Raw genomic sequence first — 15,062 nt, 5'->3', positions numbered from 1 at the left:
ACCCTTCAGCCAGCTCCCCTGATGTTTACCTCTTATCTAACCTTGGCACATTTATCCAAACTGGAAAATTAGCATTGGTACAACATAATTAACTAAACAACAGATTTTATTTGGACTTTACCAGTTTTTCCACTAATGTTTTTTTCCCCCTCTAAGATCCAATCCAGTACTACATTGCATTTAGTTGTCATGTCCCCTTAGTCTGCTCCAATCTATTTCTCCTTGTTTCAGTCTTTCTTGTTTTTCATGACTTTGACACTTTTGAAGATTACTGGTTGGATGTTTTGTAGAAGGTCCCTCAATTTGTGTTTGTGTGGTGTTTTTCATGATTAAACTGCAGTTATGGATTTGAGGGAGATTACCACAGAAGTGAAGAGCCCTTCCCATTGTGGTAAGCAGTTAGAGGGACATGAGCAGAGGAAGGATGAAGGGACAGGTACAGGAGGTTAGCAGAGCTGAAAGCCCTGATACTTAGCAAAAGACAGTTGTGTGTGTGTGTGTGGAGGGGGACTTCATCCCCAGGGTGACCTTTCCTCCCCTAGCATATCCCTGGTCAGGTGGTTTGGACCTCCTGACCTTTCCTCCTTAGAGAGAATATCTAGGCCTCAGTTATATTTCAGTTCCAGGCCCAGAAAAGCAGCAAAACCAGACAAGTGACACCACTGCTGATCTCAGGACCAGATGCATTATATAATATTAACCCCTTGTCTGGGTGTTGACCAATCAGTGGAGACCTAGACCCTGAAAGGACACATCTAGAAAGCTCGTGAATATTCTGTTAAGATCTTCCCCTGGGACCTCCCCTAAAATCTCCACCTTTAAAACCCATAGGACAGAGGACTCCAGTGCGCTCTCCTTCCCAGGAGCACGCCTGCCCCGTTCTCTTCCCACTGCCCTCTTCCCCAGGCACATCACCTTTACCTTCCTCACTTCTAAGCTCCAAGGGCCCTTCCTTTGCCACTATAATTTTTTTCTTCAGCCCATTTCTTCCATGAATTACTTCTACCTCTGTGATGTTGTAAATAAATGTTCTCTTATAGTTTGAGTTTTGGCTCTGAATTCTTTCCTAGCCAGAACTCAAGTACCAAGGTTGCTGAACCCATATTGGGTCTGACCCCACTGGCCTAACACCTGGTACCTGTTCCTAATGCCCCCAACACCATCACATCACATAAGAGGATACATGATGTCATCATGACTTCATGTTGATTAATGTACATCTTTATCACTTGGTTAAGGTGGTACTTGATGGATTTCTCTACTGTAAACTTACTATTATTTTCCCCTTCCATACTCTTTTGGTTAAAGGTGAGTCACTAAATCTAGCCCACACTTAAGGGAAAGAGAATTAAGCTCCACCTCCTAGAGGCAAGAATACTGAAAAAATTTTGGACATGCATTAAAAGCACCACAGTAATAAATAAATATGTTGGGGAATATAATTTGAGGCTATGTAAGTATTGTGTTTCTCCTTAATGTGATCACTGTGATGGTTTTCTGTTTTCCACATTTCTACATTTATTATTTAAAATTATGCTATATGCAATATTTGTCCCTTCTTCCCTATTTATTTAATCACTAATTTATATCTGTATAAACTCATGGATATTTATTTTATTTTATTTTTGTGGTATAATCTAATACTATTTTTTGTTTTTGTTGCTCAAAAAGCTTTGGCCATTGGAAAATTTTCAGGTTGGTTTTTATGTCCCTATGACATCCCCCTTCTGTGTATTTTCTTTTTAAACCCTTCACTTTGGGCATTCATCAGAAATTTTCTGCTCACTTCAGTGACCTATCAACTCCCACGATCCTTGTCACTACCAACTTCAGCCACCTACTCCAGTGGTCAAGCCCTGAATCATACCATCATCCGGAATTGCTCTACTTTAAATATTAAATGTGTGTCATTATTTCAGGTCTCTGAGTATTTTCTCTCAACAAGTATTCTTTCATCTCATAAGAGCTTCCAGTCTCTTCACTTTTCTATTTTCTCCCAGTCCATAAATCTTAGAGTTTAGCCAGCACTTCAACCAGTTGATGGTGAAACCACACAACCTCATTAGGCTTTTGGCCGTGTTTTTGGCAAGTGTTTTTTGTGTGTAGAATCAGCCCTCTCCCCTACTCTCCTACTCTCAAAAAAGTCACTCTACACCTTTTTTACTCCAACCTCTCCTCAACTGATGAGCTTATTTGTTGCTCCACAGAGATAATAGAAATAATCAGAAAGAACACCCTTAACTTCAGCCAACAAAATTATCCTACTCTTCCCTTTTTTTTCTTTTCTTTTTTGATACTCTAATGAAAGATGCAATCCTCCCTTCACTTTGGGCTCTGAATACCATTCTTTCTATTTTTTATAACTTCCTTGGCTTTAAAAAATATATATTTTTATTGATTCAGAGAGGAAGGGAGAGGGAGAGAGAGATAGAAACATCAATGATGAGACAGAATCATTGATTGACTGCCTTTTGCATGCCCCCTACTGGGGATCAAGCCTGCAAACTGGGCATGTGCCCTTGACCAGAATCAAACCCAGGACCCTTCAGTCCGCAGACCAATGCTCTAGCCACTGAACCAACCATCTAGGGCTTACTTGGCTTCTTGATTATCCCTCTTTCTCTTGTATGTATCTCCAAATTCTTTCCTTCTCTTGCTGGCTCCTTTACTTGACTATGTAAATAAAGTAAAATGAAGCCCTCCCTCAAGCTGATATTACATTAAGTACGTTACTCCCAGTATATCTTTCTGTTGTTGTTGTTAATCCTCACCTGAGGATATATTTCCATTGATTTAAAAAAAAAATTTTTATTGTTTTCAGAGAGGAAGGGAGAGGGAGAGAGAGATAGAAACATCCATGATGAGAGGGAATCATGGATCGGCTGCCTCATGCATGTCCCACATTGGGGATTGAGCCCACAACCCAAGTATGTGCCCTGACCGGGAATAGAACTGTGACCTCCTGATTCATAGATCAATGCTCAAGCACTGAGCCATGCTGGCCGGGCTCCATTGAGTTTTAGTGAGAGTGGAGGAGGAGACGCACAGAGAGAAACATTGATGTGAGAGAGACACATCTGTTGGTTGCCTCCGGCACGTGCTCTGACCAGGGCTGGGGATCAAGCTTGCATCTCCTGTGTGTGGGAGGGAGTGAAGAGTTTTGTTTTCTGCAAAACCTACAGTTATTATCTCTATGACTTAAAAATCCATGTCTCCAGGCCACAAGTCTCTCATGAGCCTCAAATCCAGATATAGATCTGATCCTGAGATCCCACCACTTGTGTGTTCCTTAGGTATTTCAGACTTACACATCTAAAACTAAATTCACATCTTCCTCCTCAAGCTGGACCTCCTCTTTGTTTCCTCTCTTGATGAATGGTACTACTTGTCCCTGCAGCTAAAACTGGAATCCTGGGAGTCTTTTTTGACTCTATTATTTCTCTTGTCTCCAGAAGTATTATTTTGTTTTTTATTTTTGTCTAGAATAATTTTGTCTGCATTTTACCTTTTTTCCGTTCTCTGAACTAATTCCCCACACCTTTCTTAACCACCTCTCTATCATTTAATTTAGGTAGATTCCCCTGCTTTGTGCTCCAGGTCACCCTGCATTTAGTAAAAGCATTTAGCACTCCAAATACTTTGTTTACTTGCCTGTATCTCCACTAAGGAGGGGTGAATGAATGAATTTTTTTAATTTTTAAAAATTAGCCATAACTACCCTTTTACTGCTCTTAATTTTAATATTTTTCTAGGCAAAAAGTGATATAGAACAGGTTTCATTTCAGAAAATTATTTCAGATACATTCCCCATGGAAACATTATTACAAAGGTTGTTGGGTTCTCAGATAATCTAATATCTTAACTAATTCATAATATGGCTCAAGTCAACTTATAATTCTTATAATTCCCCTAGCAATTTTCCCATGTCTGACCATTGCTCGATGGAATCCCGTTTTTCCTTCCTGCCCCTTCCCTATTTACCTTCCATTTTCTTCTTCCATAGTATCTCAGCCAAACAATGGGTTAAATAGGCTTCTATGAGTTTGTATGGGACCTCTTTGCAACATTGATTGTCTGGGAAATGGCAAATTACAGTTCTTAGCAAGAAGAGAATATGTTGGCACAAATAATGTTTATGCCCCTAGTTGAATCCACATCAATAGATTATTCTTTTCTTTATGAAAAAATGAAATGGATAGAGGTTGTGACTGCCACAATGCCTGTGACCCACTGTCTATCAATTACTGAAATGGGATTGCAATTTCTTCATACACATTTTCTCTAGACCATTGCTAAGGTAGTCAGTCGATGGCCACCAAGGCTAAAAGTAGTAATGGCCTGGACAGAGGCCAGATCAGCCATTTATCTCATGTATATGTGTAAGTGTTGATTATTTAGGTTTACAAAATTTGGAGGAATCTACACACACACACCGTTTGCAATTAAAACTATCCTGTGATACTATTGTTGCCGGGGCTACTATTGTGGAAGCAAAACCTGCTGAGATGCAAAATCCCTTCTGCCTGGAAATTGTGACTCCTAAATGTGAATCATCCAGTTGAAATTCCCAAAACTGAATTTCAAATTTACTTATACCTGAGTGGTTAATGTTCACATTTCATTCAGGTATTGGGCTCAGCCCAAGAGTACACTTGGACTGCCCTCAGATTAGCAAAAATTTATAAAACTATGGATATTTGCTGCTTTGTCCTTCCCTAGTTAGGCCGCCTGAGGCTTTTGCTGAAACAAAGCAACTCTCTTGGGCTGCCAATGCAAGGTTATCTGTCTCCTTGTGTTGAATTCTGGCAGCCAACAGCCATGTGCTGCACCTCCGTGTCCTTGTGCAGAAGCAAGAGCTTGGGTGTGGCTGGTCAGACATGAAGTTTCTATATATTAGTCCATCATGTACACACAGCTACTTTGTTGCTCCACTTACCTAGACTTAATTGCCTAAGATCCATTTCTCAGTACACACTCTTGATGTAGTTCTCAATATCTTTATGTCCTGTGGAATTTATGTTCAAAAGGAATCATTTGAGCTTCATATTTCAGTTATATAGCAGCTTGTCCTAAACTGTAGCTTACATTTGGAGGTACACTCACTAAGTTGTGTAAATAATAATTTTATAAATAAGCTTAGAGTGCTGCCCAGAAAGTGGGGTACACTAAGCACAGTTGCTGGTCAGGTCCTTTACCTTATGTGGGAATAGTGTTTGGTCTAAGGATTACAATTTGTTATGCAGTTAGTATATAATGAACCTATGAAATGCTTTGCATGGCCCTAGGCATTACAGGGAGATATAAGACTCTAAGTTTGATTTAGCCATGCCAAACACACACTCACAAAATGACCCTAAAGGAATCCCGGGGCAATGGTTTATTAACTATAAGCCCATAAATTGAATCTGTAGTAAGTGTTGGGGTTAGTTAGAGTCAAGGAGTGGTCAGAATGAGGAAAAGTTCATTTGTTTAAAAAATTCTAGAAAAGACTTATTGAGTGCCTTCTTTGTGCCAGGCACTGGTGCTGAGTTAGATGCTAAGGAGACCAAGGTAAATCTATACATCACTTGCCTGGGGATCTTAAGAGGAAGACAGCATGTAAAAATAACATGGGCAACCTGCTGTGGGAATATAGAGAAAACTCCGGGAGAGGTGAAGCTTTCAGAGGTGTGAAAAGAAACCCTGTGCCTACCTCTCTAAACAGGGCTGCTGCTTGCAGTGTTTGCCTCCTGGTTACCTTGGATAGAACTGACTCATCGTGCCAAACTGTCCCAAGCACTCACTCCTTCAACAAACTGGCCATTTAGAATTCAGCAAAGTAAGAAAGCGGAACTTTGCAAACTTTATGTCAGTTGTTAGGATACTGATTAAATAATAGCGTGAGGAGGTGCTTTGACATTCAGTTTGTCAAGATTGAGCAAGTGGGGTGATACATTGAACAAATATTTGGATGTGTGGTGAAGTAGCACAGGCACAGCTAATTGGGGAGGGGTGGAAGTGGGAGGAAGAAACACATTACTAACAAGAGATTCTTCATGACTTCTTACAGTATACAAATCTGTGTCAACAGCTTTTCTCACTCTGTCATGCCTATCTTCAGGCATCATCATCCTGAAATACCATACACCATCATGGCTTTAATAGAAATATAATGTAGATATAAATATAATATCCTAGTAGTCACATTTCAAAAAGGTAAAAAGAAAATTAAGTTTAGCAATAATTTTACTTAACCCAATATAACCAAAATATTATTTCAACATCTAATCAATATGGAAATTATTATTGAGATATTTTACCTTTTTGCCAGTATTCTAAAATCTGTTGTGTATTTAATATTTGTGGCACATCTCAGCCAGGACTAGTCACATTGCAAGAACTCAATAAATAGCCACATGGGACTAGTGGCAAACATATTGGGCATTGCAGCTCTCTTTCTCGCTCACTTTCTCATATTTAGATTTTAAGAGTCTTCACAGAAGATGATTCTTCAATATGTTGTGGGGACCCCATCCATTCCCATGTTCTATGGTGCTCAGAAATGCTTTTAAATGTAGCCCAAATTACCTAACTCAGCATTTGACCATTCTCATCTTACACTGTTGTGGATGAAAAAGGTTCTATTTAGAGTAACCTCACAGGGTGATCATAAATTCCTAACTGGGCAGGTCATGGAGGGTAGTCACTCCCCAGGCATGTAACTTTTTTTGTAAAAGGTTTATCTTTGCCTGAAACAAGCCCTCGCCATTGTTTCTGAGCATCTAGGTTAGCACACTTTTGAAATGACCCGTTTCACACCCCCCTTTCTAAAGTGTGACCACACTTAAGAGAGCACATAATCCTAATCATCCTGTAATCTATCCCTGCCTTGCTTTCTCCCACCTGCATGTAACCCCTCCCTAATCTCAAATGTAAAGAGGAAACTGCAAATTGTTATTCTCTGAAGCATTTTAGTCGGTTGAGATCTTTTAATATATTTTATTGATTTTTTACAAGAGGAAGGGAGAGGAATAGAGAGTTAGAAACATCAATGAGAGAGAAACATCGATCAGCTGCCTCCTGCACACCCCCTACTGGGGATGTGCCCGCAACCAAGGTACATGCCCTTGACCGGAATCGAACCTGGGACCTTTCACTCCAAAGGCCAACGCTCTATCCATAGAGCCAGACCGGTTAGGGCAGTCCTTTGAGCTTTGAGATCTTGCTTCCAGGCATATTCCCTGTTTGGCCTAAATAAATTTTTGTAAAAATTCTGTACAGGTTTGGACGTTTCTAACATCAATGCTGTTATTATGCATTAGTTACTGAATTTCTTATGTACTAGTGTTGGGATATAATATTGGTTCCAGAAATATTAAATAAGTAAATTAAATATGTAATTATAGCACATGTTAGGATGGAGAAGTGCAGGGAGAGCTTTGAGGATTTGTAACAGGAGAAGCTCTCTTAGCCTGGTAGACTGGGAGACTTCCCCGCCCCCCCGCCCCCCCACCCCCCCCCCCCCCCGCAAGAAAGTAACCTTTGATCTGAAATCAGAGTGATGCCTATGAGGGGGCTCTGAGGCAAAAAAGACTTGTGCACTTTCAAGGAACTAACAAGAGGATAGTGAGGTTCACATGGAAAGAACAAAGGCAAGAGTGGTTTAAGATGAGGTTGGGGAGCTAGACAGAGGCCAGAAAACAGGCCTTTAGGTGACATTAGGGACCAGAATTCTCTAAGAACAAAGAGAAGCCACTGTATGTTTTTGATTAACAGAGGGACGTTATTGGATTTGTGTATTAGAATATCACTCTGCTGTAGATTGGAGAGTGGAGTTGAAGGAAAAAGGGTGAATGTGGGCAGAAATCTCAGGAGGCTGTTTTGTAACCCAAGTAAGAGGATTAAGAGAGTGGCTACCTAAGGCCCTAAACTGATGGCTTTGAGACATATTTAGTCTATAAATCTGCTCGGACGTGGGCACCAATTGCATGGTGAGGGAGAGTGACCGGAGCATGAGCAGGAGAGTCCAGGCTGACTCCCAGCTTTTCTGACTTGCCTAATTAAGTGGATGTGCATCCTCTGGCATGCTGAAAATCTCAGCGTGAAGTATCCATCATCTAAAGTAGAATTTACAATGTTAATTTGCCCATCATGTTTTCTTTTTCTTTTTGCTAGAATAAGAAATTTGTAATTCTTTGGTGCTAATGATTGGATAACATAATGAAAAAAATAAGCTGTGAACTTCTGTTCATATTTCTTAAGCTTTACTTACTGAATAATCAGGGTGAGTCACTGAACAATTTTACTGCTTTGAGCATCATTATCTTCTTTTCTTATAAATTATACAATCTTTGCACTGACACAGTATTATTGTCATAATACTGTCATGAGTAGAGGTTGATGACAGACTTTGCAGAGGAAGGCTAAGGGAAAACAATAAAGGAAATAACTTGTCTGACCCTGAACTTTCCTAAGAAACCAATTAAGAAGCCACAATAATAAAACTTTTATTTGTTTTGCAATTGGTTTGTACAAATTTGTAATCATTCTTAGCTAATCATTAAAAGACTACATTTTTAATTGCTATCCCTTTTTATATTAGTTATTAAATAGTTCATTTATTTCCTATTCTAAATCCAGGTGACATGAAAAATTCAAGCTGTTAGATAATTCAAAATAGTTGGATATTGGCAATCATGTTCACTCACTCATGGGGTAATTATTAAGCTCCTAGATGCTTAACAAAATAGATAACACTTGAGAGGTTTACAATAAAGTGGTGGAGGCATAAATTAATAAACACATAAATAAATATATAATTAACACCAGAAGTGATAAGTGCTGTTTAGAAAAGGGAAAGAGATAAACTGCTATAGAGCAACAATGGAGACTATGTAGATATTAGGAAAGGCTCTGTAAGGGAAGGTGTGAACAATGTCCTGAAGGGAATGAGGAGTGAGCTGGGCAAATCTCTGGGGGAAGACCCTTTCAGGCACAGAGAAGTAAGCACAAATATTCTGAGGGGGTCATGTGCATCTTGGAGGAACAATAAGGAAGCCAATGATGCTGAACTCCCGTGAGGAAGGGAACAATAGAGGAAATGAGGTCAAAGAAGGAATGAAGGGCCACATCATGAAGAGTCTTAAGGTCAAATAAAGATTTTGGATTTTATTCTAAGAATAATGGGGAGCCATTGGATCATTTTGAACAAGGGACAGATTTGAATTTAAGTGTAGGGTGTATGAGAAAGAGGAAAATCAGGCATGATTCATCGGTGTTTGGCCTGAGCTATTGGATACATGGTGATGCCATTTATTAAACTGGGGAAAACTAAAGAGGAATGAATTTAGAGGGCAAATAAAAATAGTTCAGATTAGGACATGTTAAATTTGAAATGCCTATTAGAAATTCAAGTGGAGATGTTGAATAGACATATATAGAAATTTGAAGGCTGCAGATAAACATTTGAAATGAACATCCAGAATTTAAAGTAAGCTATTGAAATTCTTGTTTATGGATCCCAGTAAGTTTTTTCTGTAGCCACTGCCTCCATTATATTTGTCTCCCCGCTTACCCTATTTTACCCCAACTTTGACCTGTGGAAGGGCAGAGAACATTCTTCTTTTAGGAAGATAGTAGTCTTTAGATTATGATGCATAGAGAGTGGGAACAGTTTACTCATCTATAGGCATTTGTTGAAAAATTACTGCATGCAAAACCGTAACATAGTGAGCAAAAGCAAACTGAGTTCTTGCCCTCACTGAATTTGCAATCTGGTGCACAACAGGGCTTAGGGGCTTAAATCAGATGTTAATTAACTAATCATGGAAACATAACATTGTAATGGCAGCATGTAATGGAACAGAGATGCATGTTGCCAGAGTACTTATAATAGGAAAAGTTATGTCTTGGTATGGAGGTCAAGGAAGGCTTCCTGGTAGTATGATTATGAGTTGTTATGTGAAGGGTGAGTGGGAGTTAACTAGGCAAAGAGTAATCTAGTAAGGGGGAAGAGCATAAACAATGACCCTGTGGTAGGAGGGAGTATGTAAAAAAGACTAGTGTGACAGAAGCCCAGAGTGTGAGGGATAGCATTGTGTATGATGAAGGCTGAGAGCATGTAGCAGATAATGGCTTGTAGACCACATGGTTTGAGAAAAATCATTGTGTTTAGAGTGTGGAGAGTGGGTTGAGGTTGGGAGTGGGGATAGAGGGAAAGAACAGACAGAAGGATTAGGAAGACCTGAAGCTCCCCAGATAGGAGGCTACTGCAGCAGTCTAGGTGTGAGATGAGGGTGGTTTGGACATAGTGGTACAGAACTAGGGTAAGTTCAACTGGTCTGGGGGAGCTGAGGAGGTGTGGGAGCCTCAAAGACAGGCGCAAAGACAGACACTGACACTAAGAAGCAGTACAGTTGGGTAGTTAAGACTTCAAGCTTTGGAATCAGACATAAGTGGATTGGAAACACAGCTCTTCTACCTACAGCTTTGTGACTTTAGACATGTTTCTGTAAATTGGGGATAATAGTACCTACATCACAGATTATTATAGGGATTAAATTAGATATGTTTGACAAAATGCTGAGTCAACATTCAATCATTACAATATTGTCACTCTCTGGAATTCAACAATCACCTCCAAAAAACGGTGTCGGGGAAAAACAGTTTTCTATTTTGGTTGGAATTCTTTAGAGAAAACAATCCATAAATACACAATTTACTGAACATACACTTTCTGCAATCACTTGCAAGAACAATATATGTTGATTATTGATTGTGGTTTTGATTTTGAGATAATGCTTTCACAGAAAATAGGCCCTATGTAAAGATATTGACATGTATATGCAATTTGTGATCTTAACATCTGTGAGCAACGTGTTTAAAATTTTTTTCTTTATTTTATATAAAAAGAAAGGCATAAACACAAAAACAAATTGTGGAAAGATTCCTTTTAAACACAATTACTTGCTATGATTTTCTAAACTTCATTATTTACTTACTATTAATGTTTATCTGAGTTAATTAATGTCCTGTGATTCACAAATCAATTATTTTACAATGAAGCATAAAATTAGTTTAAGAGAGTCATATATAGGCAGGACATGGTGTATTGGCTTCCCTTCAGACGTGTGGATCAAATGAGAATGTGTGACAAGAAAAAAATACATATGACATGTTAGGTAGTGGGTAACTAATTGTGCTTTAGCATAAGAGCAAAAAATGCCTGGCTGGAATTTTAAAAAGCATGCATTAGCATTTTTGCTTTAAATTTCCAATGGTTCCATAAACATAAAATTATTCTTCAAATGTGATTCAATGCAAAGACATTCTTATTTTAAACAATTAAATGAAATAATATATGTTATGTGCCCAGGCCAGTGACTGGCATCTAGTATTGGTAGAATAAATGGTCTTTCTATTCCTGTCAGGTGCCTTCTGCAGCACATGACCTTATTTAAGTTATTTAATTACAGGTTTTACCAAAGGAACACTTCTTTTATTATTATTATTTCCCTTTTGACCTGTATGTATAATGCATGCTCATTGCAGATAACTTGGGAAACACAGAAAACCTCAGAAAGGTCTCCCCCTAGAGAAAATTACTTTTGATATTTAGGTATATGTCCTTTTAACACTCTTTTTTTCTAGATTATTCAACTTGGAATTCATAACTGTGGCTTTCAGATAGCCTGTTTCATATACCACACAATAAGGAGACTTAGCCAGCTAGGGTCTTCTAATTGCCAAATTGCCAATTTGTCCATATATTTTTTATTTATCCAAATATTTTTTAATAAACCTTATTTTTCAAAATAGTTTTAGATTTGCAGAAACATGACAAAGATAGTACAGAGAATTCTCATGTACCATGTATCCTGTTTGTCTATTATTAACATCTTACATTAGTATGGTATGTTTATTACAATTAATAGACTAATATTGACATATTATTAATAACAAAATCTCATACTTTATTCAGATTTCTTATCTTTTATCTGTTCCAGAGTCCCATCCAGGATACTGCATTACATTTAGTTGTCACCTACAACATTTGGTCAATCCAAATTATGTTTGTTTATTCCGTGACACACTGAACCTGTATCCAAGGGAAAGTTACTTCTAAATAAGCCAGAGAAACTAAGAATAACAACTTGGTACATTAGTTATTATATAAAAGTCTAGCTTAGCCAGTCTTTCTTATTAATTTATTATTTTACTAGAGGCCCGGTGCACAAAATTCATGCATAGGGGGGGAGGGGGTCCCCCCAGCCCAGCCTGCACCCTCTCTAGTCCAGGACCCCTTGGGGAATGGCATGGTCGCTCCTTACTGTCCCCCTTGCTGGCCCGGTTGCCCCCAACTGCCTAACTCGCCAGCCTGGTCACTCCTAACTGGCCCCCGCTGGCCTGGTCGCCTCTTATTGCACCTCCCGCCCCCACCCGCCGCCGGGCCTGGTTGCCCCTAACTGCCCCCTCTGCTGGCCTGGTCGCCCCACGCAGCCTGTTTGGTCATCTGTTTGGTTGCAATGGTTGCTTAGGCTTTTATATATATAGATCATTTTTGACATTAATAATTTGTGTCCTTTTTTTTTCTTAGTCTGTTTAGAGGTTTATCAATTAATCAATCTTTTCAAAGAACCAAGTTTTGGTTTCATTGATTCTATTGATTTCCCATTTTCAATTTCACTAATTTCTGTTCTAATCCTTATTTCTTTTCTTCAGCTTACTTTGGATTTAATTTACTCTTCTTTTTCTAGTTTCCTAATGTGGAAGTTTAGATAATTAATTTTAGACCATCCCTTTTTCTAAATATGCATTCAATGCTATAAATTTCTCTCTAAGCATTGCTTTTGCTGCATCACATAAATTTTGATGAGTTGCATTTTCATTTTCAATTAGATAAAAATATTTTAAAATTTCTCTTGAAATTTCTTCTTTACCTATGTGTTATTGAGAAGTGTGTTGTTTGAAAGGAAAAGAAGTGTGTTGTTTAATCTCCACATATTTTGGAATTTTCCATTTATTTCTGTTATTGATCATATAAATTTTAAAATAAGTTCATCAATTTCTTTTAAAAGTCTACTGGGATTTTGATGTGATTCAGCTCAATCTATAGATAAGTTTGGGGAGAATTGACACCTATTTATATCGAATCAATCCATGAACATTGCATATATCTCTATAAACCCCTTTTCTGTTATTTTCTAAAGCATTATTTGTAGTTTTCAAAGTGCAAATCTTGCACATATTTTATTAATTTTACTTTTTAATGCTTTTTGATGCTTTGGTTATTAGTATTGTTTCTTCAATTTTACTTTCCAATTGTGTGTTAATATCCTGACCCACTCCTTTCACTGAGTGTAGGAAAACTCATTTCACCAAATATTAGTACCAAAAAAGGACTGCAGTTAGTACAAGATAAAAAAAAAACCCACTATACTGAGCAGGATAACATTCTCATACATAAGAAGGCAATATTTGGGACATATTTACACTATAAAATGAATTGTTATCTGAAATTAAAATTTAATCTAGCATCTTGTATTTTATCTGGCAACCCTTACGACACCATTCTTTTTTAAAAAATATATTTTATTGATTTTTACAGAGAGGATGGGAGAGGGATAGAGAGTTAGAAACATCGATGAGAGAGAAACATTGATTAGCTGCCTCCTGCACAACCCCCACTGGGGATCGAGCCTGCAACCAAGGTACATGCCCTTGACCGGAATTGAACCCAGGACCCTTCAGTCCTCGGGCCGATGCTCTCTCCAGTGAGCCAAACCAGCTAGGGCATGACACCATTCTTTTACATTTTGTTGAAATACTAATCAATGTACTTAGACAAAGAAAAACAATTAGAAGCATAAGAATTTGAAAATATATTATCTTTATTTTTAGATGATATTATTTTATATCCAGAGAGCCCAAGTAAGAATCGGTGGAAAAACTAATACAAGTTGTAAGAGAACTTAATAAAGTAGTAGGTTATAAATCAGTATCCCAAGCAATAGTCTTATTATGTAGAGAAAGAAACTGTTTAGAAGATGCAGTGGAAGAGCGGGCTTTTTAAATTATAGCCAAAATAACTAGGCACAAAGTTAAGGAGAAATATCTAAAACATATATTAAGGAAAACTATAAAATAGTCTCAAAAGACACAAAAATTAACCTGACTACATGGAAAAATGTACCCATGTACTTAGATAGAATCAGGAAACATAAGAAAAATGTCAATTTTTCCCTAAATTAATTTGTAAATTTAACATAATCCTTATAAAACTATTGGATTTTTATCCTAGAGATAGAAAAGTTGATTATAAAGTTTATTTAAGTAAATAAATAACCATTATAGGAAGTCACTGTCAAAAAGAGCAATGGGGCCGAAACCGGTTTGGCTCAGTGGATAGAGCGTCGGCCTGCGGACTGAAAGGTCCCAGGTTCGATTCCGGTCAAGGGCATGTACCTGGGTTGCGGGCACATCCCCAGTAGGAGATGTGCAGGAGGCAGCTGGTCGATGTTTCTCTCTTATCGATGTTTCTAACTCTCTATCTCTCTCCCTTCCTCTCTGTAAAAAATCAATAAAATATATTTTTAAAAAAAAGAGCAATGGGGGTGAGATAGACCTACTGTGTATTAAAACATAATTATAACAGTGTAATCATGGTGCCTGAATAGACAGACACACTAACAAAACAGATAGGAAACCCCACAAGTAGACCTAATTGCATTTGGGAACATTATATGTTGTCATATACATTATAAAGGGAACACCCAAATCGGTGGGAAATTATGAATGTTTAATATTGGGATAAACTGAATAGTCATATGGAAATATGTAAAATTGAATATATTCCTCATATTGAATTTTTATTTTTTTTTTTTATTTTTTTTTTTTTTTTTAATAATAATTTTTATTTCTTAAAGTATTACAAATAGTATTAACATATGTCTCCTTTTTTCCCCCCCTTGACATTCCCCCGACTCGTAGGCACTGAGGAACAAGAAGTCTTGCTGTGCCGCGTAGGCGAATCTTATATGACGCCGCATATCGCTATTTACTCCACGCTGGCGACTCCCTGTGAA

The sequence above is a fragment of the Myotis lucifugus genome, unplaced genomic scaffold, assembly GCF_000147115.1.
Source record: "Myotis lucifugus unplaced genomic scaffold, Myoluc2.0 scaffold_366, whole genome shotgun sequence".
In the NCBI taxonomy this organism is placed as follows: domain Eukaryota; kingdom Metazoa; phylum Chordata; class Mammalia; order Chiroptera; family Vespertilionidae; genus Myotis; species Myotis lucifugus.
This window is presented reverse-complemented; position numbering follows the sequence as displayed.